The 14,698-nt window shown below is 40.1% G+C and overlaps 1 long non-coding RNA gene across 1 annotated transcript in view; it reads right to left on the bottom strand.

Annotated features, from left to right (window-relative positions):
• The window catches only part of LOC109548420 (uncharacterized), a 126,809-nt gene that overhangs the window by 67,713 nt on the left and 44,398 nt on the right, over window positions 1-14,698 (bottom strand). The window lies entirely within an intron of this gene.

The raw sequence follows: 14,698 nt of genomic DNA on the forward strand, positions 1-14,698 counted from the left end.
AAAAGTAATACAGTCATCCCTCAGTATCCACAGGGGATTGATTCCAGGAACCCACACAGATGTCAAAATTCGAGGAAGCTCAAGTACCTTATACAAAATGATGTAGTACAGCATGATGCAAAACCCATGAATATGGAGGGCCAACTGTATATTTACTGGAAAAAATCCGCAGATAAGTGGACCCACACAGTTCAAACTCATGTTGTTCAAGGGTTAACTGTAGCTGTTTGTTTGTTTCTTTTGCGGTACGCGGGCCTCTCCCTGTTGTGGCCTCTCCCGTTGCAGAGCACAGGCTCCAGACGGCGCAGACTCAGCGGCCGTGGCTCACGGGCCCAGCCGCTCCGCGGCACATGGGATCTTCCCGGACCGGGGCACGAACCCGTGTCCCCTGCATCGGCAGACAGACTCTCAACCACTGCGCCACCAGGGAAGCCCTGTAGTTGTTTTTTGAAGGAATAAAATTGACAAGTCCTTGACTAGATAAAAAAAGATTCAAATAAAAATCAGAAATGAGAGCAATACAACTAATGTCATAGAAATGAAAGTGATTACAAGTGAATGCTATGAATAATTGTACACCAACAAATTGGATAACCTAGAAGAATGGATACATTTCTGGAAACATATAACCTACCAAGACTGAATCATGAAGAAAATCTGAACAGACCAATAACAAGTAACGAGATTGAATAAGTAATCAATCATCAAAAATCTCCCACCAAAGGAAAAGCCATCTCCAGATGGCTTCACTGGTGAATTCGACCAAACATTTAAAAAATTAATGCCAATCCATTTCAAGCTCTTCCCAAAAAGACCGAAGAGGAGTGAACACTTCCAAACTCATTTTAGAGGCCAGCATTACCCTGAAACCAAAACCAGACCCCCCCCCCCGGCAAAAAAAAAAACACTGGAACAAAACTACAGAACAATATCCCTAATGAATATTGATGCAAAACCCTCAAAATACTAATGGACCAAATTCAACAGCACATTAAACAGTTTTACACCATGACCAAGTGGGATTTATAAGGACGGTTTAATATACACCCTCCCCAAATCAATGTAATATACCACATTAACAGAAAGAAAAAAACCATTATCATCTAAACTGACACAGAAAAAGCATCTGACAAATTTCAACACCCATTCATCATAAAAACACTCAATAAACTAGGAATAGAAGGAAACTACCTCCACATAAAAGCAATATGTGAAAAACCCACAACAAACATAATACTCAAGGGTGAAAGACTGAAAGCTTTTCCTCTAAGATCAGGAACATGGCAAGCATGCCTGCTTTCACTTCTATTCAACATAGTACTGCAAGTTCTAGCCAGAGCAATTAGGTTAGAAAAACAAATTAAAAAGGCATCCACATCAGAAAGGAAGAAGTAAAATTATCTCTGTTCACAGATGACATGACCCCATATGTAGAAAAACCTAAAGGTCACACACAGTGTTAAAACTAATTAACAAATTCAGCAAAATTGCAGGATACAAAAATCAATGCACAAAAATAACTTGCATTTTTATACACTAACAATGAACAACCCAAAAGCAAAATTTTTTAAAAATCTCATTTACAACAGCATCAAAAGAATAAATTATGAATAAATCTAACCAAGGAGGTATACACTGAAAATTACAAAACATTGCTGAAGGAAATTAAAGAAGACACAAATAGAAAGATATACGTGTTTGTGGATTGGAAGACTAATACTGGTAGGAGGTCCATAATACCCAAAGTGATCTACAGAGTCGATGCAATCCCTACTAAAATCCCAATGGGATTTTTTTTTTTTTTTACAGATAAAGAAAAATTCATTTGGAATCTCAAGGGCCCCTGAGTAGCCAAAACAACCTTGAAAAATAAGAACTTGGAGATCTCACACTTTCTGATTTCAAAACTTACTACAAAGCTACAGTGATCACAACAGTGTGGTGCTGGCATAAAAACAGACATATAGGGGCTTCCCTGGTGGCGCAGTGGTTGAGAATCTGCCTGCCAATGCAGGGGACACAGGTTCGACCCCTAGTCTGGGAAGATCCCACATGCCACAGAGCAACTGGGCCCGTGAGCCACAACTATTGAGACTGCGCGTCTGGAGCTTGTGCTCCACAACAGGAGAGGCCGCGACAGTGAGAGGCCCGTGCACCGTGATGAAGAGTGGCCCCCGCTCGCCACAACTGGAGAAAGCCCGCGCACAGAAACAAAGACCCAAAATAGCCAAAAATAAATAAATAAATATTAAAACAAACAAAAAAACAGACATATAGACCAATGGAACAGAACAGATAGCCCAGAAATAAACCCTCACATGTATGTTCAAATAATTTTTGACAAGGGTGCCGAGACCATTCAATGGAGAAAGATTAGTCTTTTCAGTAAATGGTGCTGGGAAAACTGGATATCCACATGCAAACGAATGAAGTCAGACACTAACATCACATACAAAATCAACTCAAAAATGGATCAAAGAGGTAAATGTAAGAACTAAAACTATAAAATTTCTAGAAGAAAAACAGGGCAAAATCTTCATGTCATCGGATTTGGCAATGATTTCTTACACCAAAAGCACAGGCAACAAGAGAAAAAATAAGTTGGACTACATCAAAATTTAAAACTGTGCATCAAAAGACACAATCCACAGATTGAAAAGGCAACCTAAGGAATGGGAAAAAATATCTCCATATCTGATAAGGGGTTAACATTCAGAATACATGAAGCTCCTGCAACTCAACATTAAAACAAATAACCTGATTTTTTAAATGGGCAAATGACTTGAATAAATATTTCTCAAAAAAAAATATACACATAGCTATTAAGTACATGAAAAGATGTTTAATATTACTAATTATTAGGAAAATGCAAATCAAAACCATCATGAGATACCACCTTGCACCCTTCAGGATGGCTACTATCAAAAAAAAAAAGAAAAGAACTGTAGTGTTGGCAAGGATATGGATAAATTGGAACCCGTGTGCACCGTCATTGGGACTCTAAAAAGGTGTAACCACTAATAAAAACAGTATGGCAGTTTCTCAGAAATTAAAAATAAAATTACGATATGATCTTGCAATTCCACTTTGGGGCATATACACAAAAGAAGTGAAAGCAGGTACTTGAACAGAAATTTGTACACCCATGTTCACAGCAGCATTATTCACAATAGCCAATTGATCCAAGCAACCCCAGTGTCCATAAATGGATGAATGGACAAACAAAATGTGGTATATACATAAAATGAAATATTATTCAGCCTGGAAAAGAAAAAATGTGACACACGCTACAACACGGACAAACCTTGAGGACATTATGCTAAGTGAAATCAGCCGGTCACAAAAAGAAAATACTATATGATTCAACTTACATGGGGTATCTAGAGTGATCAAATTTATAGAAACCTAAAGCAGAATGTTGGTTGCCAGGAGCTGAGGGAAGAGGACGATGGGGTGTTATTGTTTAATGAGTGCAGTGTTTCAGTTTTTCAAGAAGAGTTCTGTAGATGGATGGTCATGATGGTAACACAACACTGTGAACATACTTAATGCCACTGAACTGAACACTTAACGGTTTTGACGGTAAATTTTGTTAATGTGTTTTATCATAATAAAGTAATCCAAGAAAATATTCCAGAAATAGAAGACCTGAATCTACTGAATGAATCAAGTGTACTGAAGAAAATTAACTCAGGATGATTAACACCAAGACATATCCTAAAAAAACTATTAGACTGTAAAGATAAAAATTCCTCAGTGCTTCCAGGAAAAAAAAATAATTTAAAAGGGTATTTATATAGAATATTGGATTTATAAAAAACATACAAATTAAGGCAACGTTAGCACAGGATTTTCAAGAAACTTAAGGAAAGAACATGTGAACTAAAGATATTATATTGAGCCGAGGGGGAACTGGCCTCCTTACTCAGCTGAGGCTCTTCCTCAGCTGAGGTGCAGAGCAGAACACTGCCCGTCTGGTCTGCAGGTTAGATTTGACCCCCAGCCTCGGTCTCTTTCCGCTCATGACCCTGGGCAAGGCACTTACTGTCTTCCAACTTCTGTTACGTCCCAAGGTAAAGGAGGTAAACGATAACTACCACCCTACATGGGAATTATGACACTCAGAACGAATAATTTCCGGCACTGTCTCCAAGGGGTGAAATGACATGCTTATGGTCACGAAAAGACAGAAAAGGTTTGTCCCAAAGAGATGGATTTTTACAAAACTGGGGCTTCTCTCCCTAATTGTCTTCTGACGCTTCCTGTTGATTGTGGGATTGGGCTCAACCCAGATGAGATTAACAACAGTCCCTGCCACACCTCTGCACAAACCGGAGGGTTAACCTCCAGTTTGTGCAGATTATCACTCCATACTATTCTCATTTCCTAGTCTTCATTGAGGAAACATTTATGGGGAATGGGGAGGAAATTACCATTATTTGTGTTTGAGACATTCCTTGGCCACTGTCTGGATTTTTGTCCCCATACAGTAACTAATCTAATCTTCACGCTCCAGCAAGTTGAAGTGTCTGAGTATTATTACAGGTTGTGAGCTGTTCTCACTGGGCAGTCCCCTCACTGCAGACTGAGAGACTCCAAATCCGGATCGCTGCTTGCACAAAGTGAAGAGGAGCTCTTCATGAAGAAGTTTTAATTTGGAAATTCCAGGGTAATTTTTCCCATTAAGCAATCTTTAGTCTTTGTCGACTGCTTTGGGATTATTTCAGACCAAGTTAGGGAGGCCTGGATCTTTTTCTACTTTGCTGAGCTGATGAAAATAATTAACCTGATGACCACATCACTCAACTCTGGTATATAGCAACACCTGGCCAATTTCACTTCATCCACCCACGCATTCCACTCATCTCCTCAACAACCGCCCGCCCCCATTATTCTGAAGTGAATCCCAGACATATCATTTCACTCAAAAATACTTCCATATATATATATCTAAAATACAGAAATCTTTTTTAAACCAGCTCCATGTTGTTGAATATTTAGATTGGTTCTACTTTTTCTTTTTTTCCAGTTTTGAGCTATAGTTGACAAGAAATCCCTTTTAATGTAACAAAGAGTTCATCTTTAAATCCCCGAGCCTCTCAGAAAGACCTACTGCCAAATTCCACTGTACAGAAACCACAGACAATTACATCAGTGACATGAGCTGTTCCCAGCCTATAAATCTATGTTTTTTTAAAGATGAAAGCTCAGACCCCTGCAAAACACTAGTACACCAGGTAGGCCGCCTCCCACCAAAGAAACTCACCATTGGAGTCCATATTGAATCTCTAGTCCGGGGTCTTTCGGAGTGAAAAAGTGATGAGCTCTGGAGCAGCAGCAATACACCCCTGAGGTGCGCAGCTTAAATAGACCTTAGATGCAGCCCCAGACATGGCTCCGCCTCAGACACGCCTCTCAATCACTTTAGTGGAACCACCTTTTCAAAACCCCGCCTAATCCACCTTTTTAAAACCCAGCTTCCAGTCATTGATGACCAGCTGGATCTAATTTTCTTATTTAATCTCCATAATACCCTTATAAACTACGTATTATTTTATCCCCAGTTAGACTTGAGAACACTGGGGGCAAAGAGGTTTATACCAGAGTGAGCCTCTGACCAAGGCAGTGTGACCTCTGACCTCACACTTGTCACCATCATCCTATTATGTTATAGGCTATGTTATAGGCTACAGGCCATGTGAGAACAGAAGCTTTGTCAGGCTCACAGATGATCCATATTGCTTTGTATCATTATATCATTGACTAAGGAATACTCAGATCGGAGAGGCCAGAAACTAAGAATGAATAAGGATTATGGACACTACATTATTTGCTAATTCATCTTATTCTTAAAACAACGCTTTGAGATAACCAAAACCTCCATTTTACAAATGAAGAAACTTCAGGCCTTTGGGGTTTTCTTCCCAAATGTGTGGGAGGTTATTTTATACCCTAGGTATGGAAAAAAAAACAACATATGCTTGACAGCTGTTTCAGATGAATTCATCTGACTTCAGAAGGATTCACATGTCCCCCTTTCTATTTAAATAAATCACTACAAATTTATGTGGCAAGCCCAAAGAATAAATCTTTCACACATAACCTTATTTAAATCTTATAGCGGCCCTATATAGATATATAGCATTTATACCCATCGATTCTCAGAAGAGGAAAATTCCTAGAGGACCATAAAGCAGATAAAAGTAAGGTTTTTTTAAATAAGCAAGTTAATAGCTGAGATGCAGGTGGAGGGAGAGCCCGTGTTTCTGATTTGATTCCAAAATAGATCATGACTCACCAACCGAAATAAAGAAAAAGCACGAGGAACAGACTTGATGGGCAGATGAAATCCTGGGCGGTCACATTAGTGAGTTATGACTATAGTTGGGTCCTATGCCGTCTGTTTGGAGTCAGAGGCATTGATAGCCCAACCAGTCCATTTGTGCGGTTCCAGGTGCTTTGAGGTAGTTGAAGAGAATATTCTGGGGGCTGGAAGTGTTGAAGAAGTTTGGAGACCAAGAGAGCAGAGCAAACCAAGATAAGGTGGACCTAACCTGATTTCTCTGGCTTTTTTTCCCCCAATAATTCAAAGTTCAGATCAACTTTTGTTTTTTGGGTTTTATTTTTTCTCTCAGAAGCTTGAATTCACACTCGGTGGCCTCCTCCATGAAGCTGCTTCCAAAAACCATTTTTACCAGACACCTTCACTTCCTCGCTTTACATTTTTTTCTCAATTCCAGTCAATCCTGCCTCCCTTCCCACTCCATTATTCAGAGGTTGCTGGCAAAAGCCAACCAATCAGTGCCTCAGATGCCCAAGCTTATGGTTAATCGTCCCCACTAAGTCATCAAACGTTATTGGCCATTGTTTTTTTATTCTTAAACTCTCTTACTTCAGATTCTCTAAATTAACCTTGGCTTCAAGGGATATCCACTGAGACTTTTATACTTTTAAAAAACACCTCATAACAGTAAGAGCCCAACATATACCAGGTCCTGCATAACAGCTGTGAACGGCACAAATGCAGTCTCTGCTCTCAGAAAACCAACATTCAGGTGGAACTTTTAAAAGTACTTACCTCCCAATAATCACTTGCAAGGAAATTGCAGAACTTTCTAGAATGCCTAAAAAGGAGTTTCATGACCTGGCCACAACTTCCGTTTCAGCCTCACCTCTGAGACTCCGTGGTGTCCTGCAAACTCTTAGCTCCAACCAGGCTAGGCCATTTCCAGGCACTGAGATACCCTCTGCCCTCCTGGCCTATACATCTGCTTCAAGTGCTATGAAGAGCTCCAGGTGACTTTAGAAGAAAATAACCAAAAGCAAATTCATTTTTTTCTGTTTTTATTTTTACAAGGATGTTGCGTTTGCCTCTAGGCAATACTTTTTTCTTTCTCAGTGTTATGTGATCAAAGGGAAATTTTCAGACAATTTCAATTTCTCTCACCCCTTACCCTATTCTGAAATATTGGTTATTCATGATGTGAGTTGATCTCTGTCAAACTGTATGCCATGTGCAGCAATATTGCACAAAAAGGAGTAAAATTATTCACACAGACATGAGGCTGTCTGGGAAGGTTAATCACAAGGCCACAAGCCTAGAGGGGTCAACTGAGAACAGGCCAGGCCAGGGCCCCATGGGAGCCCCCAAACCAGCCCTGGAAGTCCACACCTCGATTTGTGAGAGCCATATCTAATCGTAATAACAAATACAATGTACTATCTGAGAAATTGGTTTTAAAATCCCTTAAAAATTCTAAAAGTCAACAAAACAGGAAATGACATGTTAAAAGATTCACAAAATATTAGTATAAACAGAAAAATTCATCTGTGACCAAAAATAAACATGCCTGACAGAGCTATCTAATGGCCCTATTGAAGTATTACAGCCACATTCCATAAATGGTGAATTTGGCAAACGGATGGTCAGCAAATTGGCTCTGAGCACACTGGGTCTTGTTGAGATGATTTTATGTAAATTGCCCTTTGAATGAACTGCATTTTCTCAGACTGAATTCTAGCCATTTGCTTGCTTCTTCTTCTCCTATAGAAGAACCAATAATAGATGGTTCACTGAACAATCAAAAGAAGAACAATAGCTAACATTTATTTCTTACTTTACGCTACCTCTAAACTAACCACTTCCCAAGCACATAAAAAAATCAGTGTCCTATAGGCCAAAATCCTGAAAAAACAATCATTATAATCATTATAACCACCACCATCATCATCATCAACCATCACCATTATTTGAATTTGAAGATTTTTTAAGTGAGGACAAACACACCCTGGTTCCCCCAGTGTCTCACCACACCCTACGAGGTTACTTCTACCTCCTTCATTCATTTAATTTAATGTCATGAGGACATTTCTGTTTGCAACCCTTGAATGCATGATCTCATAAGGCCAAAAGGGCTGTACTAAAACATTAAATTATGCTGCCCATAGTACATTCCTATTGATTTGCTGTCATCAGAACTACACTGTGCCCAACCTGAAGCCTGGACTGCACTTGTCTTCTTCACAGGTGTATCTCCAGGGCCTACCAAATGTTTATTGAATATTCGAATGAGCGATGCAAACTTTTCTCTATTCACTTTGTATTGCTCCATCAATCTTTCATCTTCTCTGCTTTCCCTGCTTCAAATTTTACCTCCAATGTACACCAGACATTTTTGCTCCACTGATTTAAAAAGAAAATCATCACTGACTCACCTTGGCTAAGGGATCAAGTCAAAACTCCTCAGTTGGACACCTAATGCCATTCATGATCAGACCCTACCTGCCCTTCCAGCCTCACCTTCCTTCATTCAATTTCACATTGTTCCTTCTTGCAACAACAAACTGCTCCTAATTCTCTGGATACACAATACTCTATTCACATTTCCATAGATTTGTTTATATTGCTCTCCTCTGTTCCCCATGATCCTGGGAAAGGGTGAGGGGGTTTCCTATATCAGCACATGCTCATTCTACCCTACAGCCATGTCATCAGAACTTGCCTAGGGGCACTATTATCTCTGTACCTTGTGATACTGCATTATTTGTATATTTGTATTGGGGGGGTAGAGTTTAAAATACTTTTTCCCAAATAGATAACCAATCAATAGTTTATTTGTTCCTCCTTAATTTGAAATGTTGAAGGGGAGCAGAATTTGTCACCCCAAAATATGCCACCTTGGCACAAGGATTATTTTCTGCTAAAGGCAATCAAATTTCCAAAGATTCAGGAAAAGTTCTTTTCCTCTCCCTCAACTGCCTAAATTTACACTGGCAAGGCGGACTGTACCAGAAAGAGAGCTATTACCAGAGATATCTTTTTACCAGGAAACTTATTTGTGTAACAGGGCAACCTTGGTTTTCCAAACATCTCCTCTGCCTTCCTGTGAATGGCCTTCCTCACCATTGTACCCCCAAACCCCTGCCCCTTTCCTCATGTCAGGATGTTACATAAGTTTCAATGACCTGACTACCCTTTGAGTTTTCAAATCTGTATGGGGACTTGTATAATTTTGTTTGCTTTTTTATCCTGTTAATCTTGTTACCAATCCCCAACAGGTCAGTGACCCCTCAGTGGGTTCTTTCTTTGCCCAGAGTCACAAAGGCCAATCAAACAAAACCAGTTTCTGAATAGCAGAAGAGAAATTTTATTCACTGATCAAGGAATGGAGAAGAGAGAGCTCATGTTCTCAAAACACCTTCTCTCTGAAGGGAAGGAGGGAATTTTAAGGGGTAGGAGGCAGGCATATCATCAAGGCTCTAGGAAAGGGGTAGAGATTTCCAGAGCCAGCCTGGGGCAGCTGGAGCATGCGCAGTCTTCCATGCTTCTTTGCACAATGCATGAATTGTGCCTAGCAGAGTACAGATCTCCCGCTTGGGGCAGAGATCTTAGCATGGTAATGAAGCAGAGGTAACTTTCCGGACACTCCAGGTCTCATCTATGCAGGTATGTTCCTGTGGTCAAGTCAGAGCCAGTTCAGGGTGGCTGACCACTACATATCTCTAAGCACAGCTGCAAAACATCTCTCTCAAATACCAGGTGCTTTTGAAACAAACACAGATAAATCAAGGCAAGGATCCTTTAGCCCTCAGGGGCTGATATGGGTGACAATCTGTTTTAAATCAGTTTAATTATTAGATCAGCCAAAAAACCTAGAAGGGAAGAAGAGCATATTCTTCTGCCTGCACATTATCTTTATCATAAAATAAATGCTTGGGTATATATCAGATCTGTCTCTGGAGTATCATTTTCCATTGGTTTATTTGATTCGCATGTCGAATACCAAATGTTTTTAATTATTATAGTTCATCATCGTGTGTCTTCATACCTAGTAGGCCAATCTAATGGGGGAAAAATGTATCTTATTTTTGCTTTATTTTGCACATCCCAAATTGCCATTAAGGTTGAACACCTTTTCATGTTCCTTGGCTATTCAAGTTTCCTTCTTAAGGAGTTCCAATTCATGTCTTTTACTTATTTGTCTATTATATATATTGAAGAATTCCTTCTTCCAGGTCTTTCAACTTTATTTATTGTGCCTTTCAAAAGAATGAAGTTTTATTTTTTAATAGAAATTTCTTTAATATGTGGTTAACTATTAAAATGTTTAATTATATTTGTACTCTACATTATAATGTTTTTCATTTTCATTTAGGTGATTTGAACTGTCACTCAAAATGTTATGACTTTTTTCCCCTTTCAGGTGTGATTGGGATAGGATACTACTGTACCCAAAGGGGCTTCTCAGAAGAAGTGAGAGATTCAGTGACGAAATTGGTTCCCCTGACACTCCGACTATGGCAGATGACTAAGATTCAAATGCTCCCACCCCTGCCAAATTCCATTATGTTTTTAACCTTCGAGATCTTTCTAGGATCTGGCAGGGAATGCTGAACACTACTTCAGAGGTTATCAAGGAACCAGATGTAAGTGACACACAAGAGAGTAAAACAAGTAACTTTTTTTTTTTTGTGGTACGCGGGCCTCTCACTGCTGTGGCCTCTCCCGTTGCGGAGCACAGGCTCCGGACGCGCAGGCTCAGCGGCCATGGCTCACGGGCCCAGCCGCTCCGCGGCATATGGGATCTTCCCGGACCAGGGCACGAACCCGTGTCCGCTGCATCAGCAGGCGGACTCTCAACCACTGTGCCACCAGGGAAGCCCAACAAGTAACTTTTTAATTATAAACTCTAAATAAGGAATGAAGTGTTAAATTGAGAAGCAGTTAACTTTTTTCTTTCCCTCTACAGTGTATAATTTTAATATCTTGCTAAGAAGTCTCTTTCCCCATTCTCTAAGGTTGTAAAATTCTTCTCTCATATTTTCTTTATTGTTTTCAATGTTTAGGTCATTAATCCACCCAAAGGGGAGAGAGAGAGAGATAAAACGTAAAGGGGTGAAAGATTTCTCTGCCAACCCGTAGGGGATGGAGGTCTAGGATACCTGGAGGATAAAGAAATTAGCTACTCCTGTTACGTGGGGAGCGGGTGAGTTAAATACAAGAGAGAAATCCCTTCTGAATCTCCAGCTGACATCTCCAGTTGACTGTGGGTTTCTTATAGATTGACATAAAATACTCATGTCTGAGTAAAGATCTTCTGACTCCTTCTTCTGGATTCCTTATGTGTGCGTGACGGGTTAATGCTAAGACCCTTTGGTCATGGGCTGTACTGCTCTTCCCTTTCATAGTAAAAGGAGGCACAGGACACTAAGTAACTTGCTGGGCTCAGAGAAAAGTGGTGGAAGATATGAAACCTAGCTTCCAATAGTCCTCTGATCCAAGCCATTTTGCGTCTTCAACAACTTTTATTCTAACATGAGTTATTTTCCAATAACTTCCTCACTGCAGATTTAACACCTGAAGAGAAATACTAAACAAAAATAGCTTAAAATTAGGGAATTTCTTGAAAAGTTTTGGTAAGGTAAAGGCTTGATCAGAACTGTACTTGTGGGGATTTCCCTGGTGATGCAGTGGTTAACAATCTGCCTGCCAATGCAGGGGATACAGGTTCGAACCCTGGTCTAGGAAGATCCCACATGCCATGGAGCAATGAAGCCCGTGCGCCACAACTACTGAGCCTGTGCTCTAGAGCCCATGAGCCACAACTACTGAGCCCAAGCGCCACAACTACTGAAGCCTGCTCACCTAGAGCCCATGCTCCAAAACAAGAGAAGCCACCGTAATGAGAAATCCGTGCACCACAACAAAGAGTAGCCCCCGCTTGCCGCAACTAGAGAAAGCCCGCATGCAGCAACGAAGACCCAATGCAGCCAAAAATAAATAAATAAATAAATTTATTAAAAAAAAAAAAAAGAACTATACTTGTGGAAGATTACCCTGTCACTTGTAGGACAAATTTGAAAAAGAGATTATTGAAGTGGTAGAACATACCTCAATTGGGATGACCCAGGGAGGCAGTAAAAATTAAACCGTGGTTTTGTAACCAGCAATGGCTCATGTGCCTGTGGCATAGAAAGCCAAACTCTGGCTGCAGGTGTTTGCAGCAAAGTCAGGATTTATTACAAATCTCAGAACCACTCCAACTTGGTCTTTGAGTGACGGGTTTTTTAAAGGGGAAGAACAGAAAGGCTGGGATTAATCATCATTCTGTGATATTTCTGTGACATTTCTTAATCATAGTTTGGGGAATCAGGATGTCCCTGGCTTATGATTCTCAGGCAAGTGGTCCATGGCTCTGGGGTCTATTAGCTTATCTTATCCTGGAGAAACAACCTGAGTTTGTACCTTAAGGGTGATATCTACAACACCAATTTTAGTCACCTGACTCTGGTTGATTAGTGTTCAGTTAATTAGTTCATTAGATTAATGGCCAGATGGGACAAAGAAAAGAAATAAAGTTTTGGATAGAGCGATTAATCATAAATTCAATTCAGTATCTTGTAATAATCTATAATGGAAAAGAATCTAAAAAAGAATATATATGTATAACTGAATCACTTTGCTGTACACCTGAAACAACATTGTAACTCAACTATATTTCAATAAAAATTTCAAAAATAAAAAATTGTAAACTCAGCAAGGTAACTTGATTTTAGGGGGACTTGGCTTCAGTTTAATTCAGAAAGATGAGATATCATGTTACTTAATCAACAGAACTCTTGACAGATGACTAGATATGAGGGCAGCCAAAGGGAAGAGCCTGGGTGCCTGGAAGAATGACGATGATATTAATGTAAATAGGGGAGTCTTGGCGAGGACTGACTCTGTGGATAATAGTGAACTTCTTGTCTTTAAGGTGTGGTGCCGTACCTAGTAAAGGTGACCGGCTGGCAACTGGAGAGAGGCTGAGACTGGAGAGATTGTTTTAGAGTCATCCGGAGGTGAAAATTAAAGTTCAAAAAGACTGTAAACACAGAGAAGATAATAGGAAACACCTCTATGTAGGGGACAAGCAGTAAAAGCAAAGCTGAGAAAACAGAGGTATTCAGAGAGGGAGGAGAACCAAGAGGGTGATGTGATGAAGAACGATTAGAAGTAAGCAAAGCTGTTGAGCCCTGGTAAACCTGATACTGACAGGCACTGCGGTTTATCTGGGAAATGGACTGTGTCACACATTCTGGAAACCATTCTTTAAAACATAGCCAAATACAGTCATGAAAAAAATGAGGAAACAACTTTGGCTGTTTCCATGTCAACTGAAAAAGTTCTGGAAATATCCCATAGGTTATATAAAGCATGGTCCTTAAGAGTGCTGGAACACTCAGCTACCACTTGACTTCCAGTATACCTACCCATTTACATGACTTCGGGTACCTCTCTGTGCTATTTCCTGTCTTTCAAATGAAGGACAATAGTCTATAGCACAGAGCTGTTTTGAGAATTAAGTGAGCTAATATTTCTAAAACAATGCCTGGAACATAGTAAGTGCTCAATAAACATCAGCTATTGCTTTCACAATAGTTTTTAAAGCCCTGTCTCTCCTGAAGTCTCATCAGAACACTTTGGCTGGATGTGCCTCCCACCCTGCATTGATGATACAGCACTTAGCACAGGGGCCTGGCAAATACGCCAAAGGCTCAGTAATATTAATAATCAAAACTTATAAAGCACTAGGGGCCGGACACTTTTGTGAGTGCTATTGACTGAAAGAAAAATGCACAATGTAAGAGCTACGAGTTGAGTTTATGCAGTGCCTTACTGGGGACTACAGACCAAGAGACAGCCTCTCAGATAGCTCTGAGGAGGTAGGGGGAGAGGCCAGCACATATATGATTTGGGGTAATGAGCACATGCCATCAAGCACACATCTCAGTAGAAGGTTACTGCTAGTCAAGAGGAACAGATATCTCAGTTAATGATTGTAGTGCTTTTCTAAGTATGGGAAAATGCAAGAATCTGAGTTCATAAAAATTTTTTCCTGAAATATATCTAAGCATCTAAGGGCCTGTTTTGCCTGTTCTCCCAAAGCACTGAGCACGTCATGCTATTCTTCATCCTGAATTCCTTTCAGGGTGTCCTGTAGGTCAGCAACTGCAGTGGCTAATGACTTGCTCCTTGTACAGCTGGATGGTGGGCAACATCCTTTGCTTTACAGCGGTTTTATTACAAGTACTAACTCATGTAATCCACCCAAAACCTCTGAGGTAGGAACCAGTGTATCCCCACTTTACAGATAGAGAAATTAAGACACAGATGGGTAATGTAACTAGTGTTAGCTTACACGAAATGTTACTGGCA

This window comes from Tursiops truncatus, chromosome 16, assembly GCF_011762595.2.
Source record: "Tursiops truncatus isolate mTurTru1 chromosome 16, mTurTru1.mat.Y, whole genome shotgun sequence".
Taxonomy (NCBI): Eukaryota; Metazoa; Chordata; class Mammalia; order Artiodactyla; family Delphinidae; genus Tursiops; species Tursiops truncatus.